Consider the following 18,068-nt stretch of genomic DNA (forward strand, 5'->3'; position numbering starts at 1 on the left):
CCTGAGAATTTGCAATTCTAAGGAGCCCTGGTGGTTCAATGGTTAAGCAGTTGGCTGCTAACCTAAAAGTTGGCAGTTTGAACCCACTCAGCAGCCCCACAGAAGAAAGATCCGGTAATTTGCTTCTAAAAAGACTAACCAAAACCAAAAACCCATTGCCATCGAGTAAATCCTGACTCATAGCGACCCTACCGGGCAAAGGAGAATGGCCCCATAGGATTTCCAAGGAGTGGCTGATGGAGTCAAACTGCCGACTTTTTGGTTAGCAGCCGTAGCTCTTAACCACTGTGCAACCCACAGCCTAGAAAACCCTACAGGGCAGTTCTACTCTGTTACACAGGGTCACTGTGAGTCGGAATTAACTCAATGGCACACAACAATAACAACAAGCTCAAAGGTGATGCTGATGCTGCTGGTCCAAGGACTGAGTGCATTTTAAGAGCCAATGTTTCAGGCTATCCTCCTTTGGATCCTAAGGATTGGTGCAGAATTCTATACAGAGAGATGGGAAAGAGCCCCAGAGAAAACAAGAGCAACAGGGAGTTCTTTTCCCACTCAGCACCCTAGGCCACCCGTCCAGTCAAGGCAGCCCCAAGCGGCCCCAGTTAGGGACACCTGAGCATTTCCCATAAGCTGTCTCCTGGTGGGTTCACTGGGAGTTTGTATTGCAGTCCCTGCAGTCGTGTATTTCAGAAACAGCAAAAGGGAAAGCTTCTGGCATCCTGCTGTGGAGCAGAACTCTGGGTCAGCCGGGGAAGCATCTCATGCAAGCAGTTGCCTCAGCTCGTTTTCACGATCAAGCAGCACCACTCATCTGGGGATCCCCAGATTCTACACCCACAGTGCCTGGTACTGCGAGGGCTGCAGGCGGGAGTCCAGACCACACTGTACTCCAAGACAAAGCGAGTGAAGGCTCATCCCCCTAGTGGTCAGCGTGTTTCTTTACCACTCAAACACCCAGGAACAGCCCTTGTTTGTGATTAGCTTCTTCCTGTGTTCTCCCAGTCAGAGACTCTTGAGCTTTTGTCCCTGTGAAACAGTTGTTGTTCACCCACCATGGAGTTGGCTGCACAACCCATGCACAACTGAGTTGGACAATGGTGATCCATAGAGTTCAGTGGCTGACTTTCAGAAGTAGATTGCCAGGCCTTCCTTCCTAGTCTCAATGCTTTGTTGAAACCTGTTCAGCATCATAGCAACACACAAGCTTCCACTGATGGATGGGTAGTGGCTGTGCATGAAGTACCCTGGCTGGGAATCGAACCCGGGCCTCCCTCATGGAAGGAGAGAATTCTACCACTGAATGACTGTCCTCTTGTAAAACAGTGGGGAGCTTTCAAATACATGGATGACTTGGTCCTACCCTCAGAGATTCTGACTGAACTGATTTGGGGGGTAGGCATGGGGATTTTTAAAAGCTTCCCATGTGATTTTAACCAGTTGTCAAGACTGAGAACTGCTGGTGGTCCAGAACTGGGCTTCTTGGCCCAAAAGAAGCCTAGATTTTCCTAAAGTCCCCTGCCCTTTACCTGACAGCGAGGGCATTTTTCACAGTGAGGAGATTTATTTTATCCCAAGAACCAAAAGAATTATAGAAAGTAGCATTTAAATGTGTCTTTTTAAAAAAAAAAAAAATTAAGTCATTAGGGAAGATTGAAGGGGGTGCAGCTTCTGCGCATTGGAAAAAGAGACCAGTTTTGCGAATCCACTCACCTCCTGGAAAACTCAACCCCCTCAGTTTCACCCACACCCTCTGGTAAATTAGATTCAGCAGGTACAAAAAAATAACTAGAACTAATACAGCATGATGCTGGTCCTCAGCCCTGGCTGCCCATCAGGCTCACCAGGGGAGCTACTGAAGTATGCCATTGCCCAAGCTCCACCCCAGACAACTGAATCCCAGTGGGGTCAGGGGAGGGCCACATTGGTGTTCGCTCTAGAGCTCATCGGGGGATTCTAACGTACAGCCAGTGTGGAGAAGCACCGACAGAAGGGGTGGGTGATGGTGTAATGAAAAGTCCAACAAGGGATCAAGGGACAGCAGCCTTCACCAAGCTACTGATACCTGACTCGCAGCTGCCAGCAACATTTAGCAAGTGCTTTGGTTCAATGTCGTTTCTTGGACATGACACCAGAGTTGGGTATTCCAGAAGACAGTTAAAATCCTCGGGACCAAAAAGATGAGAGAAAGAGGGAAGTGGAGGAGACAGAAATGGAGAGTATGTTCTATCCAAGTTAAGAAGCCCATTAAAAGTGCCCTGGACTGGTAATCTAAAGTCATGCCTGACGCTAAACAGATACGGGACCCCTGGGCGAGTGATTTCTCTTGCCACGGCCTCAGCTTCCCCAAGAGTAAAATGAAATGTGTTTTCAAGTCCTTTCTGGTTCTGAGATTCTCCAGTGTGTTCCATCAGAACCACCCAAGGCCTTAAATGTGCACTTGCCTAGATCCCATCGCAACGCGGAGCAGGAAGGGGCTTCAGACCTGAGTATCTCCCAGGTGTTGTTGAGTGCCGTTGAATTGATTCCAACTCATAGCAACCCTATAGGACAGAGTAGAACTGCCCCGTAAGATCTCCCAGGTAATTTAATGCAAATGATAAAATTTGACAACAATTGGCCTAGCGTTGTTTTGGAGCTACCATTATTTGAGAATTTCATTATCTCAAACACCACTCAGTAAAGTCAAAAAAGGCCTTGCTGCCCGTGAAATTAGCTTTCAAGGTGAACTCGGCCTACCATGTAAAGCAAATGCCCGTACTGTAATCTCTAGTTATTTGGCTACTGTGTTTTGTCCTGTTAGTTTATAAGCTCCTTGAAAACAGGAACTGGTTGTCTGATCATACCTTAGAGTTATAGGGCACCTTACGGCTTTTTAACAAAGCCCTTTCAGTGTCCTTGCTTGTTCTATAAAAGTCGTGTTCCTGGAAAGGTGACTATCAATGGACTTCCCATCGATCAAACCCAATTTAAAACGTTCACTAAATGCTGTATGAGAGCGCGCTGTGGTGAGTACTTTTGAAGAGCGACTACGTTTTTTGGTCAGGTTAATACTTACATCTTAATTCAACTGTTTGGTAAATCTAAATTTTAGCATAGCAATTTCAATGTAAAATAGGGGTTGCTTTATGCTCCTTTAATTTGAACTGGCTTAACAAGGGGGTCCGAGGTATTTTGTAATAAATTCTGCTTGTATCTCGTGATCCTTTTGGGTGTCTACTTTCAGCAAAAGGTGGGATGTTTTGTTGGTTGAAACTTCAGGGTGCTGAGTCCCTTCTATACACACAGAGCAGAACAGAGATGACTTGTGTACGCTTAGGAGGCCTGGGAGCAGCGTGATGTCATCAAATGAACATAACGGTCCTGAGCTGGGGGCCTGGGTTCTTCTGCTGACCACCACCTAGCTGTGTGCCATTGGGTGAGTCACTTCCCTTCGTTGGGCCTCAGTTTATCTGTGCAGTGGACATAATGGACTGGATGATTTCTAAGGTCCCTTTCAGCTCTGATATCCTAGGATTTTAGGGCCCTTTAGAGAGACTGGAAATCCTGGCGGCTTAGTGGTTAAGGGCTGCAGCTATTAACCAAAAGGTATGCAGTTTGAATCTACCAGGAGCTCCTTGGAAACTCTATGGAGGCAGTTCTACTCTGTCCTATAGGGTCACTATGAGTTGGAATCAACTTGATGGCAATGGGTTTGATTTTTCCTTTGGTTAGAGAGACTAGATCACCTGGGGTTGCCAGTTTTACAGTCCTAGTACCACTATACCAGTGCTTTGATCCAGCTTGGCAAAAACTAGGGTGAGGTGTGGGAGAACCAAGCTTACTGTGTATGGTTGTGCAGGTTGTGCACTGCACAAAAGCTCTCAGCCTGTGTTATATTACACTTGCCCCAGCACAGGGCTGCATCGGCTTAGTTAGGGCTGCATGGCTTCAACTGGTGCTGCACAAACTAGCCTAGATCTCATGAGAGCAGGCCCTTTAAATCTAAGGGCAGCAGAGCACAAATCTTGTGGTTAACACCTAAGTGTGGTCCCATGACAACATGGCCATCCTTCTGGGCCCAGAGGAGCACTGGGTTCAGGTGTGGAGACCACACACACATAAATATCATCTTGTCACTTGGGGTTGGGGTTAAGGGGAGCTGTGGCAGCTGAAGACTTGCAAGGCAGAGGGACATATCTGAGGAGATAACTGTGGCTTGAAACACTCCTTATGGAACAGTCTAGATGAAGCTGTTCTTGTCACTAGACCCTTAAAGTTAGGTAGAGCAGTGGTCCCCAAACTCAGCTGCTTATCAGAGTCTCTTGTGGCAAAGCTGGGGCAAACAGAGACTCCTGGGCCATTGCCAAACACCACTGAGTAAAGCTTCAATACCTGTATTTTTAACCAATTCCCCAGGAAATCTGTGGCAGCCAGCACAGCACTAGACAACATTACAGTGGCTTCGAGCAATCATCCAAGTCCTGGGTATTAAGCTGTGGGGAGAAATGGAGAGTAATTCACAGTCATGACCAGGGATAAGCAATGCCAGGGGGGAGTGGAAGGATGCCACTTGGGGATTTCTGTCATGGTGGCCATGTCAGCGTGGTCCCAGGCAGAAAATCTGGGGCCCCCAAATGAGCAAAGATAAGACGAAGAACTGAAATTGGTGGCTAAGAGGTATTTAATTAGAGGGGGGAGCCTTGGTGGTGCAATACTTAAGTGCTCGGCTGCTAACCAAAAGGTTGGCAGTTTGAATCCACTCAGCAGCTCTGCAGGAGGAAGACCTGGAAATCTCCTTCCATAAAGATTACAGCCTAGAAAGCTCTATGGGGCACTTCTGCTCCATCACATGGGGCCACTATGAGTCGGAATTGGCACTTAACAACAACAGCAATTGGAGGAGACAAGTCCTCTGAGGCACAGCTTAAGGAACTCCAAGCTTCCCACTGGTCCTCCGGCTGCTCCTCCTGGTTCCAGACCGTTTCTCACGTTGAGCCAAGAGAAGTGTGAACGACAGAGACCGACCAGACCCGATGCTGAGCTGCATGCCACCCCCTAGACCTGCACCTCTGGCTATCTGCCCTCCATGTGCCTGGAGTAATCTTCTTCACACTATTTATTATTAGACGTTTGGCTGGGGGCATCGTAAACCCAGGCATCTGGTAGTCTCCAGGGGAAACTGGGGCAGAGTCAAGAATAAACCCCCGTGTTGACCTTGAAAGCTATTTTCTCCTCAACCTGCCAGAGTTTCTCATGCAAATGCATGGTGACATCTTTATCAGCTAGCTCAGAATTAGAAAGTGAGAAGCAGAAATTAAATTAACTCTCAGAAAGTGTAGCTGAAACTCTGCCAGCAAATTTGAAGATAAAGCTTTTCATAAAGAAACATGAAGCTCCAAGGCAATTATCTAAAAACTGGAGACTGGGTGATGTCCATTACAGGGTAATAAGTTACCCCATCTGCAAACAGCAATCTATGTTTATTCTTAGTGGTAAAACTAAGCATTCGGTTTTGGTAAATAAATAAATTGACTTTATTAAAGGCAAAAAAACAAAGACAAACAAAAAAACCAGCAATGACTTAGCTGAAGATAGCTTCAGCTTTTGGTCAAATATTCGTCTTGCCAAAAACCATCTTTGTGACCTTCCACAGGATACACTTTAGGCAAATGTTGTGTTTCATGAAAAATTTAATTCATGAAGTAATTAAAAACATGAATTGATCTTATTATAACCATTTTAAAAAAGTAATTACAAAAAATCAATGCATTTCTAATTAAAATCCCAAAGGTTTTTTCTTGGAATTTCAGAAGCTAATCCTAAAATCACAGAAGAAGAATGGCTGAAATTAGCAAAGAAATTTTAACAAGTAAGAGTAAAGACTGAGAGCTTGCTCTATCAGGTACCTGAGTTTGTCTTATAGCTAAAGGAATGAAAAGAGTGTGGTCTTGGCTCAGGGATAGATAGACAAACCAAAGGAATAGAACAGAGATCAGAAACAAGAGGGTCTATGGGGATAAGACCTGGACTGATCACAACATGGCGCTAGGTCCACAGGCTGTCAAATTGGGGGGGGGGGGGGAAACCTGAGAAAGACAGAAACCAGTCAGAGACAAAAAAAAATAAAATATCTTCCACTAAAACGAGTGATAGAAAAGTGGTAAGACTGCACCCTGTCAGAGGCAGAAAACTTGAGAGACCCAGAAAATCAAGGCAATTATATAGAGCTCTGGCTCTCTCAGGTTTCATTGTACGTACGTATATAGATAGGTAGGTAGGAAGGCAGATGGATAGACAGACAGAAAGACAAGCAGATAGAAAGAGAGACAGAGAGAGAGGGATGGATGGATGGATGGATGGGTGGGTGGGTGGGTGGATGGATGGACGGATGGACGGACGGACAGATGGGTGGGAGGGTGGGTGGATGGGTAGGTAGGTGTGTAGGTGGGTGGGTGGGTAGACAGACAGATAAAATTATACCGAAGCATAAAAAGCAAAACACTAAAACATTTATTTAAAAAAAAAAATAGGGAAATAGCTATGTGTCATTTAGATAGGGGCGGATTTATTAAACAGGCTGCAAAGTGTACAAACCGCATATAATCATATTAAAATGTAAAACTTCTGCACAGCAGAAGACACCACACATAAATTATAATGACAAGCCACAGATACTGGGAGAAGAGATCTGCCACATATAAAAGACTGAGATTTAGTACTTCAGAATACATCCAAAACACCTATCATAAATAAGCCTTAAAAACACAACGTGCCCTTAAGCCAAAAAAAAAAAAAAAAAAAAACCCATTGCCATCATGTTCATTCCGACTCATAGCAATCCTACAGGACAGAGTAGAACTGCCCCATAGGGTTTCCAAGGAGTAGCTGGTGGATTCGAACTGCCAGCCTTTTGGTTAGCAGCTGAGCTCTTAACCACTGAGCCACCAGGGCTCCTTAAGCAAGTTACTAACGGATCTGTACAGTGTGAGACCATTTATATCAACTGAAATTCACAAAGCATTTATGGACACATAAACATTAAAAAAAAAAGCATACACACATAAACGGGATAAACATCAGCTTCAACCCAGTGGTACCTCTGGGGAGAAAGAGACAGAGCAGAGGAACAGGGAAGGGTCTCAAGAAGACATCAACTCTCTCTCATGTTTTATTGAACAAAGCAAAGCAAAAAGATTCGAAGCAAATATTAAAGATTTTTATTTGTTAACTGCGGTGAGTGGCTAATTAGACTGCCATTAAATGATTCTTGCTTTTTCATCTGTGTTTGAAATATTTAGAACATTTTTAAAGGCTTTGTGTGTTCATGTGCCAATGAGCATTTGTTTTCTGTGTGTCAACTCTATTATTGCACAGCAAGGAGTCTACCTCAGTCCCCTGAATTCAAAGATGCTGACACCTGCACAATACAACTTTAAAACCGATGCAATTTATGGATTTAGTAATTCTTCCACACAGCTGCAGTCCTCAGCCAGCACCTACCCTTTAGACAGAAGACATCATGTATGTGAGCAATGCTTGAACACGGTCTAGGCTGTGGGCCGGGGAGGGAGTTTTATTAGTATTCAAGGAGAACTCTGCTGACTTCACAGGTCCATTGTTCTCTAACTTCCTCCTGTTTCTCAACCATTTATTACACTGCCAAATTTTATTGGGCAAAACAGGTTGGAAAAGGAGTATACATTTCATAGCAAGAAATTTTGACTGCTAGTCCACCTCCAGAGACATACTCCCAAAGAAATTTTTAGTTCTGTAGAAATGTCGTCTATAATAATTATCATCACCGCAACCAAGCTGGAAAGCTGAGGTCTACCAGTTGGAAAGTAATTAAGGAAACTATCCAGACTGATAGACTCCAAATGATAATTATAAAGACTATGTAACAACATGAACAAAATTTGCTAGAAAACACTGTGAGTAAGAGTAGAACTACATAAAAGGACGTTTCCACAAAGATCAGAAAAGATGTGCAGAAATTCAAACAGCTGTGTTGGAATTACGTTGTTATAAACATTATTCTAACATTGTAGCACTGTTTTTTCTTTTGAGTTTGCATCATTTATTTCTTAAGTAATTTTTGTAAGAAGTTTATTGAGATATAATTCACATACCATGCAATTCACCCTTTTAAAGTGCACCGTTCAGTAGTTTACTATTTACTGTACAACCAACCCACAGTCAATTTTATTTAGGACATATTTAATCACACCAAAAGGAAACCCGTACCCATTAGCAGTCACTCCCTAGTCTCCCCTCCACCAGACCTACACAACTACTAATCTTTCTATCTCTATGCATTTTGCCTATTCTGGATATTTCACATAAATGGCACCCTACAATATGTAGTCTTTGGCATCTGGCTTCTTTCATTTTACATAATGCTTTCAAAGTTCATCCATGTTATAGCATATATCAGCACTTCATTCCTTTTTATTGCCAAATAATATTCCGTTGTATGGTTATACCACATTTTACTTATGTGATAGTTAATTTACAATAAAAATAAATATACTATGTGATAAAGAGAGGTTCAGAGAGTTTTCCACCTATTCCTTCTGACATGAAATATTTCTGGTGGCTGTAAGACAGTCTCACGAGAGCAAAACATTTCAGAGAGTCTAGGTCTACTGGGTCATAACTGGGACTCTGCTGGTGGGTAAGGCAGGCCAGACTGGAGTGACTGGGGTCCAGGAACCGGAAGTGGCTAGGGGCAGGGCTGACAACTGGTGCAGTCTGGGAGAGGCGGAAGGGAAGTGAGAGAGGGTTTCTAGCAAAGTAGCAGGAGGCTCAGCAGGTCAGGAGTTGGGAAGGAAAGTCCACAGCAGCAGAGGTCTCTACTGGCGACCAGCTGCTCAGAGAGATCCAGCCTCACTAGGAGAGGTCCAAGCATGGGACTGGACCCAAGAGCAGACCCTAGGCGCAAGGAAGGCCTGGGACACTAGGCAGGAGACCAAGACATGGACCTGGATGTGGGGTGATATCTGTTCCCCAATACAGGAAGCCTGGCCAAAGCAGAGAGGGCTAGTAAAGAAGTGGTTTGAGAGTAGGACTAGAAGATGCTGCCCCTACCCCGCCCCTGGATCCTGAGGGTTGATCTCCAGACTGGGGTTAAGGACACAGAAGCCTTGCAACTTAGAGGGCTAGGAGGGAGGGAACAATTCAAAAATAAGCATAACAACAGGCACCATTTACTAAGTCTTTGCTACGTACCAAGTGATGCTGATGATAGGTGGTTTAACGTATCTCGCGAATCCTCATAACTTCCTATAAGGAAGGTCCCGCTAATTTTACAGATGAAAAAATTAAGATTTAAAAATGTGAAGCAATGATAAAATGGAAAATGACCAAACAGATTTGAACTGATGTCCCCTTGACTCCAAAGCCTACGTGGCAATTCTGAAGGTGGCGGTAACACTGAATCTGCTCCTTTTTTTTTTTTTTGGCTTATCATCATCACCATCCAGTGTCGGCTTTATACAGAAGTATAAGTGGCCGTTTCTTTGGCATAATTTTGAAGGAGAAGGAGAAGGCCCTTCACCAAATGGCCTTCCCCCACTGATGCCTGGCGTTCCACCATTAGTGAATCATCCTTTCCTCTCCAGAGGTAAAGACCATTAGCTCTGGGATCAGATGCCTGGATTGCAGTTCTGGCTAAGGCCCCTTCTAGTGGTGCAGTTACGCAGCTCTCTCTAAGAGATCTATAAGAAAGGAGCAATAATAGTATCTAGCTCACAGTAACTGTTAGGGTTGCATGAGATAACTCACAAAAATCCCTTGGCAGAGTGCCCAGCACACAGTAAGTGCAAAATAAATGGTAGCGGTGTCTGTAGCTGTACAGAGTGTCCCTCCCTTGGCCCTCCCCTAAGACAGAACCCCTCCTGAACCATGTCGGAATCTTGGTACACCGGTGTGCCAGTCATTTCCTTCTGCAATGGATTGAATTGTGTCCCCTCCCAAAAGATATGTTGAAGTCCTAACCCCTATACCTGTGAGCGTGACCTTGTTTGGAAATAGGGTCTTTGAAGATGTGATCAGTTAACATGAGGTCATACCAGGGTCAGGCGGGCCCTAATCCTATATGGCTTGTGTCCTTATGAAAGAGAAGAGGGACAGAGACAGACACACAGATGGACACGGCTCTATGATGACAGAGTTATGGTGCAGCTGCCAAGCCAAGAACACCTGGGGCTATCAGAAGCAGGGGGAGACAAGAAAGCATCTTCCCTTAGAGCCTTCAGAGAGAATATGGCCCTGCTGACACCCTGAATTTGGACTTCTGGCCTCTAGAACTATGAGACAATAAATTTCTGTTCTTATAAGCCACCCAACTTGTAGTATTTTGTTACAGTAGAGCCAGGAAATGAATAGACTTCCTAATGGGAGGAACCTGGGCAGCTGAAGGCTCAGGGGAGGGGGAGGTTGGAAGAGGCGCAGGACGAGAAGAACCTTAGTGGAGAGGGAAGGGGCACTGGGGGCATGAAGACAACTGCCCACTTTACTGAGGGCCACTGCTGTATCCATTGCAACACGTTTTCGGGGGTGGGGGGATTCACCCAACCCAATGACCAGGGATGTTCTGATTTACAAATGAGGTCACTGAGAGGACTTTAAAATGCAAACCAAACAAACAGAGGAGAATTAATTTACATGGAGTGAATACATAACACAAAGATCTGAAGTGTGTCAGTGGATGAGTTCAGACAAATGTATACACCAGCACAGCCACCCCCCGACCTGAGCTGGCTTTTATGTACTGACTCAAAGGCAGTCCACGCAGAGCTCATGAGTCAGGAACCCCTGCCAAGGAGACACAACCTACAGCCCTGGCACCCTGAGGCAATCCACAACGTGCAGAACAAGAGTGGTATCAGGAATGGAGTAAATGGAACTTAAGCACTCAAGCAGAACTGAGTCACCAACAAAGTGGTCCATTCTTCTACAGCTATGGTGTCAGTGAACCCAGGCAACGAGAGACAGGGAATGGGTCCAAGGTGGTGGCATGGGGCATGGTGGGTGAGCTCTGCAATGAAGTCTTAATTCTTGAATTCTTTCCACACCTAACTCGGCCACTATTTTTCTACATTATCTGTCTTTGAGCAAATCATGTCACTGTTCAGTGCCTCAATTTTCAAATCTGTAAAACAATAAGGGTGGATGAAAAAAAAGGGTGGGCCCAATGCTTCTCAGTGTCTTTTCTGGCTCAAGCAACTTATCCTGCGCCTACTCTCCAGATGGGGCAGTTTCGCTCCGTGGTGACTCCAGATTCTCCTTTGTTTATTTAACACAGACACAGCCCCCTTTGCAGCTGTCTGGTGTGCTCTGCAGACTGGGGACTCTCATCATAAGGAGGACACTTGAAAGCTGGAGAGAAGGCTCGTTGACTCCAAGAAAGAGTAACTTAACTGATACATGTTCTACGTCTGAGGTCTGGTGAGAATTTTTATCCCTGTGTCCTCTTCAAAGATATCTGGGACAATGGAGTTGGAAAACATCTAAGGAAAAAGGCTCTGGAAAAGAGAAAATTTGGCCTGTGTAATCTCGAAGATTTTAAGCTTTTGTAGGAAAACTTGTTTTCATTTTGTAAGTCTCAATTCTAAACAACTTGCAAGACCCAGTTCAAACGTTACCTCCCTCAACGCCCCCCTACCAAGCCTTTCTAAGCCCCTGGCTTGCGGGGGTCCATAGAAGATTCCCGGGGCCCTCTACCAGCACCCCTCTTTGGCAGATAGACTCCGTATCATAGTTATCTGAGTGCAATCCTTATCTCCCAGCTGAGACCCGGTGGTCCTTTCGAATCTTCCACAGGCTGGCTAAGTGCTTTGTACGTGGTGTAAGTGCAAATCCATTATTTAATGGAAGAATAAATGAATGCACCTTAGTCTGATTTAGGGTAAACTTAATCATGTCCTTTAACAATATTCAAAAGTAGAAAATCACGCTAAGACGAGCCCTTAAATTCTCCTGAACAGTCATTGCTGGGGTGGGGGTAGAAGGTTAACTGATTTGTCAATTTACAAAATACCATACAAGCTGAAAGTTAATCTCAAATGAACAATATTGTAATAAGTACACGTATTTGTGCAGCACTTTGAAGTATATAAAGAACGGTGGAAGCAGATAACTTCTGGGGAATAAGGGGTTAGGTTAGGGAGCTCAGGTAACTTTTCATTTTACCCTTTCAAGCACTCTTTTGGACTGTTTAAGTGTTTTTATTGTAAGCTTGTGTGGTTTTTTTAATTCAAAAGTTTAATTAAAAATTAAGTTTTCAGAGTTTGACACATATACACTCATTTAATTACATACGTACTACAAAAAAAAACCAAACCCGTTGCCATCCAGTTGGTTCTGACTCATAGCAACCCTATAGGGCAGAGTAGAACTGCCCCAAAGGGTTTCCAAGGAGTGGCTGGTAGATTCAAACTGCTGACATTTTGGTTTGCAGCCGAGCTCTTAACCACTGCGCCACCAGGGATCCATGTGTATTATTATAGATATTAAAAAAAAAAAAAGTTGCCACTCCGTCGACTCTGGCTCATGGTGACCCTGTGTGTGTCAGAGTACAACTATGCTCCACAGAGTTTTCAATGCCTCATCTTTAGGAAGTAGATTGCCAGGCCTTTCTTCTAAGGCACATTTAGGTAGACTTGAACCTCCGACGTTTCAGTAAGCAACTTAATGTGTTAACCATTTGCACCACCCAGAGACTCCATTTTTTCTCAGCAATAAAATGCATTATATGTATATTATGAAGAATTTTATTGCTCAAAAGTATGAATCTCAAAGAGATTAAATGACTTGCCCAAGAGTTAACTGCAGAATCAGAAAATAGAGTACATTTATGTAACAAAGCACGGGGAAACAGTTGAATCCATATTCCATCCGTGATCCAGCCCTTCCCACAAGGAACTTCTCATTCTCCCCACAGCAAGTCAGTAATGCACACCTCAGCCAGCCCTCGCGGGACCCTCCTGAGAGCCTTGGGAACCTTGCACACCACAATGGCTGTATATCCCTGCACACAACAACCAACATCATGGATTATAATGAAATCTACAAGAGACTTCTCATTCATCTCACCTGCATGGATTCTAGGAGGAAACACCTTGCCTATGTTATTATTTTCTCACCTGCACAATTTAGAAGTTATCAGCTAAATGATGCTATGTTATTATTTCACCCCACATCTAAGTTTTTTTCCAGGCATCTCAGGGTACAGCCAATCAGGCATTTTCATTGGTCAGGTATGGTTCTTTCATTGGTGTTTTGGGAACTTAACTAGCAGGAGGATTCATTCTGTCAGCATTTAGCAGGTAGCACTGGTATTAGTGTTCCATAGAAGATGCCTCAGGTGAACATGAGAAATAAAAAAGATTTGTTTTTAACACCTGGTCCCTACACACCTCCCTCTAAGTAAGAGCTCTACGTCCCATGGACCCTGCCAGGGTGTCATGGCTCAAGAAGAAGTAACAAATTCAGAACAGCAATTAGGCTTGACTTCCAAGGATTCGCTTTGACAGCTTTTTGGAAAGACAAAGGCAACTCCTACAGAATTCCCAGCAGCCTCTCGCCTGGCTCTCCAGTTTTCTTTGGTATAAAAGAAGCGAACCTTTCCAGCAACAAGTGGTTTTATTCCCAGTGAACAAACTCCCCAGAATCAGTGAATCGATCACCTTCAAGTTATGACCAGGGAGTGAAGGCCTTCATGTAATCATAAAAGCCCAGGGTTCAAGTGAGCCTTAAAGGTTACCGAGGTCAATAACTTTCCATCACTTGGGATCCCTCCTAGGGTCCTCCAGAGCTTGGTTGAACTGCCCAGTGGCCAAGGCACTACATGCTTCTGAACAAGTTACTTCAGCTCCGCACGTCCTCAGACCCTCAACAGATGCAACTGTGCCCACTAAATCTTCCCTTCTCTCTCCCTTTGTAATCCAACTACCTACCCTTTGGGGTCGACGGGTAGCATAGATGATTAAGCGCATGGCTACTAACCAAAAGTTTGGTGGTTCAACCCTGCCCAGAGGAACGTCAGAAGGAAGGCCTGGCAATCTACGTTCAACAAACCAGCCTTTAAAAACCCTATGAAGCTGCTCTACTTTGACATACATAGGGTCACCATGAGTTGGAGCTGACTTGGCAACAACTGGTGAATTGATGCTGGAGTCACTTGAAGTAAGTTTTTTTTTAAAAAAAATTCATTACATTTTCTGTTAATGACATGGAATTGAAAATGTCTCTTTGAAAGCCTTGATAATCTACTGGAAGAGAGGGGTCCAGATTCTACTGTATAAGAGAGGACAGGATGAAATGATCAAAGAGCAGCGAGCAGAGGGAAGGTCAGCTCCGAGGCCCCAACACCTGACAGAAGCCTCGCTAGCGAACAAATCGGCAGACCAACGAAGGTGGTGGTGAGGGTTTGAAACAAGCCTGTCTCTTGTCTACTACTAGGAGTTCCTACGTGGTGCAAATGGGTACACGCTTGACTCCTAATCGAAAGGTTGGGGGTTTGAGTCCACCCATTGGCACCTGAGAGGAAGGTCTGGTGAGGTACTTTCGAAAGGTCACAGCCACTGAAACCCCTACGGACCACAGTTCTACTCTGTCTCCCATTGGGTCGCCATGAGTCACACTCAAGGGCAACGTGTTTTTGGTTGTTGTCATCACTACTAGTTGTTGTTGGGTACTTACAGCGAGTCCATGTGACAGAACAGCACTGCCCAGGTCTTGCTCTCACTGGGACATGCGAACCACTGACCTTTTGGTTAGCAGCTGAGCACTTAACTGTTGTGCTACCAGGGCTCCTGTATTAGGGTGCTACCAAAATAAACTCTTAGGATTCGCACTGAAGCCTCACAGCGAGCCTAGAAACAAGGCTTTGAAGGATATACTATATAGGGAGAGTTTTGTTGTGTTTTTTTGGTGCCTGTTCTGGGACAAGGAACAACAGCAGAGGCTGCAGCCCAGCACCCCCTCCGTCCTGGCAGAGCGCTCTGGGCTGGCTTTCCCGGGACTTCAGGGTTGCATGAGGTCGGAGCCAGCGGGGAATTAGCCTACCGCGCTGGATTCCTGAGTGTTGACTCAACCACGCAACTCCATGAGGGCAGAGAGCGAAATCTGCTACAGTGAGTTGTGAATTCAGTGCCCACCAAACATCACTGGGTGCAAAGACCTGGCCTCTGCCCTCAGAGATTTCCCATCTAATACATCAGAAAAAAGGGCCAGTGTTTTGGAGCTTCATAAATGAATAAGAAAGAAAGCTGGGACAATTTTTAAGTACACGCTTTCTCCATTTAAGCAAATTTGTACATTTGTCCACTTCCTTCTTAAGGGAGCGGAATAAGAAATGACACAATGAGATCATGATCAAATAATTAGTCAGGAAAAGGCAACATTTAGGGCAAAAGACAAGGGGTCCATGAGATAGGAAAGAATACAAAGTGGAGTCCAGAGAAAGTCTGCTATCTGAATAAATAGCTGCTGCAAGGATTTGTGGGGGTGAGAGGGACCCCAAAAGATCAATCATGGACACCAAGTGGGAATTCAGAGATATTTACAGAGTAGTAGGTGGGAATGAGGAGCTCTGCTGGTACAGTGGTTTAAGCGCTCAGCTGCTAACTGAAAGGTTGTTGATTTGAACCCCCCAGCCGCCCCGTGGGAGAAAGATATGGTGGTCAGCTTCCATGAAGATTTACAGCCTTGGAAACCCTGCTGGGCACTTCTACTCTGTCTTTAGGGTCACTATGAGTTAGAATTGATTTGACGCCAACGGGTTTGGTTTTTCGGTTTAGGAAGAACATAATGAACCTTGGTAGCACAGCAGTTAAGTGCTCGCTGCTAATTAAAAGGTTTGTGGTTGGAACCTACCCAGTGGCTCCATGAGAGAACGGTCTGGCGATCTGCTCCTGTAAAGATTACAGCTTAGAGAACCCTATGGGGCAGTTCTACTCTGTCACATGGGGTTGCTATGAGTCGAAAATTGACCTGACCACACCTAACAACAATAAAAATTCTATTTTATTTTACTTTAATTTTATTTTACTCTCCTTTCTTGCCTTTTTTTGGAATATTCATATAGGTCCTGAGCTGCCCAGGATAGTCCTTGTTTTTGCCTTTTGTTCCAGAATAGTTAATTAATAATCCCCACTTTCCTGGCACAGTGGTTAAGAGCTCAGCCTCTAACCAAAAGCTCAGCAGTTCAAATCCACCAGCCGCTCCTTGGAAACCCTATGGGGCAGTTCTACTCTGTCCTATAGGGTTGCTGTGAGTTGGAATCAGCTGGATGGCAATGGGTTTGGTTTCTGGTTTTTTCACTCTCAGCCCAGCCCTTTCTTGGACGATAAACTATGTAGTCACTATTCTTATCAAAAACTCACAGGATTCATCCTCTGAATTGCTATCTAGCACCCTTTTCAGCCAAGCTGTCTACACTGGCTTCTACCCTTACACAACCTCTCCAAGGGGCTAAATCACCCAAACAGCCCTGCCCAAAGTGAGGAGAGTGCCTGGTTTCTCCTGGGGAGGTGGTTACAGCGCAGATGCGGATAGTCTTCTATTCTCCACTTCTGGGGCCACAAAGTGGATTCTACGGGCTCCTGGGGAAGCAAAAGAGCCGGGAGGAGAGAGAGGAGAGGCGGACAGGGAGCCAGAAGACTGTGATTTGAAGGTTGGGCGGCGAGGAGAATGAGTGGACTTTGGTGCCAGTGAGACCTGCATTCTGCTCCCTGATCCCAGTAACCATTTGCTGAGCCTCAATTTTTTTCATCTCTATAAAAGGGATAGTAATATCTACCTTTCAAGGTTCATATGAGGGGTCCCTGGGTGGCCCAAAAAGTTAAGTGCTGGGCTGCTAACTGAATAGTTGGTGGTTTGAACCCACCCAGAAGCACCTCGGAAGACAGGCCTGGTAATCTGTTTCTGAAAGGTCACGGCCTTGAAAACCCTAGGGAGCAGCTCTACTCTGCACACACGGGGTTGCCGTAAGAATCGACTCGACAGCAACTGTTCTTTTGGGAAGGCTGATGTGACACTCAGAAAGTAATCATTACACAGTACTTGGTACGCAGGACACACTTGGTAATGACAGCTGTTATTAGAAGGATGATGTATTGCTAAGAGGAATTTTCCTAAAACCAAACCACCTAACACCTGGGGCTTCTCAAGCTTTAGCCTCTTCCCCTTACCATGGTGGCTTAAGTCGCCCTCAAGTAGAGAGCCACAGGAAGCCACAGATGTATATGGGAGCTGTCTGTGGGTGACCTCTAGGGTGGGCACCAACAAGGTCTATACTTTTATTGACGTACAATTACAAAACTACACCCAAAGGGAGCATTTTCAAAGGAGCAGATAAAGAAAGAAACATGGATGAAAGTTTAATCTTTTCTTCCCAACCAAAGGGACCATTTTACTTGTCCCCTGGGGAATGCATACTCCTGTTTCCTGGTCACTGCCTGATGGACCGTGAAAAAATGTCCAAGCTCCTGGGGAGTTGAAAATGCAACCACCGAACCTGTGTCTGTACCCGGCCCGCTCTCGAGGCGGCAGCCCTAGCAGGTGTCTGACAAACGTGTGCCGATTCGTTCTGGCTCCAAAGTGCAAGCGCACAGGCAAAGTTGGAGCTTTTGTCCCTGGCCCTTTGAATAAGGTCACCACCTCCGGCGGGGTGGGTGCAGGGCTGCAGGCTCGCTGGGTGCATTCTCTGGCCTTGGTGTCAGGTCGGAAAACCTGGCTGCATTTGCTGCAGCAGCCCTCCACGGCCACACGGGGGCGCGCGAGTCAACGCCTTGGACCCGGGCCTCCCGCTTGCGTCCTCCCATAAAGTGAGAAGCACATGGGCCGCGCGGAGGAGGAGGACAGAGTGGGGGAGAGCGCTACTGGATGATTCGCCGCTTGGCCCGCGGCCACCAAGGCAGTGACTCAGGCTGATCGGCCTTGGGTGTTTCGACACTGTGTGGGTGCCGGCCCCAAAGGTTTCCCCTTCACTTTCTAAGCACTTTCCCAGCGCCTCGGCCACGGGCACCGGTTACTTAGTTATTGCCCGGTGGGTGGCTGGGGGGTGGGGGGGGGGGACGAGG

The 18,068-nt window shown here is 45.5% G+C and overlaps 1 protein-coding gene across 2 annotated transcripts in view; it reads right to left on the bottom strand.

The window, feature by feature from the left end:
• Positions 1-18,068, bottom strand: part of PRKCE (protein kinase C epsilon) — a 628,435-nt gene that overhangs the window by 252,895 nt on the left and 357,472 nt on the right. The gene's annotated exons all lie outside the window — the stretch shown is intronic.

The sequence above is a fragment of the Loxodonta africana genome, chromosome 26 (assembly GCF_030014295.1).
Source record: "Loxodonta africana isolate mLoxAfr1 chromosome 26, mLoxAfr1.hap2, whole genome shotgun sequence".
In the NCBI taxonomy this organism is placed as follows: domain Eukaryota; kingdom Metazoa; phylum Chordata; class Mammalia; order Proboscidea; family Elephantidae; genus Loxodonta; species Loxodonta africana.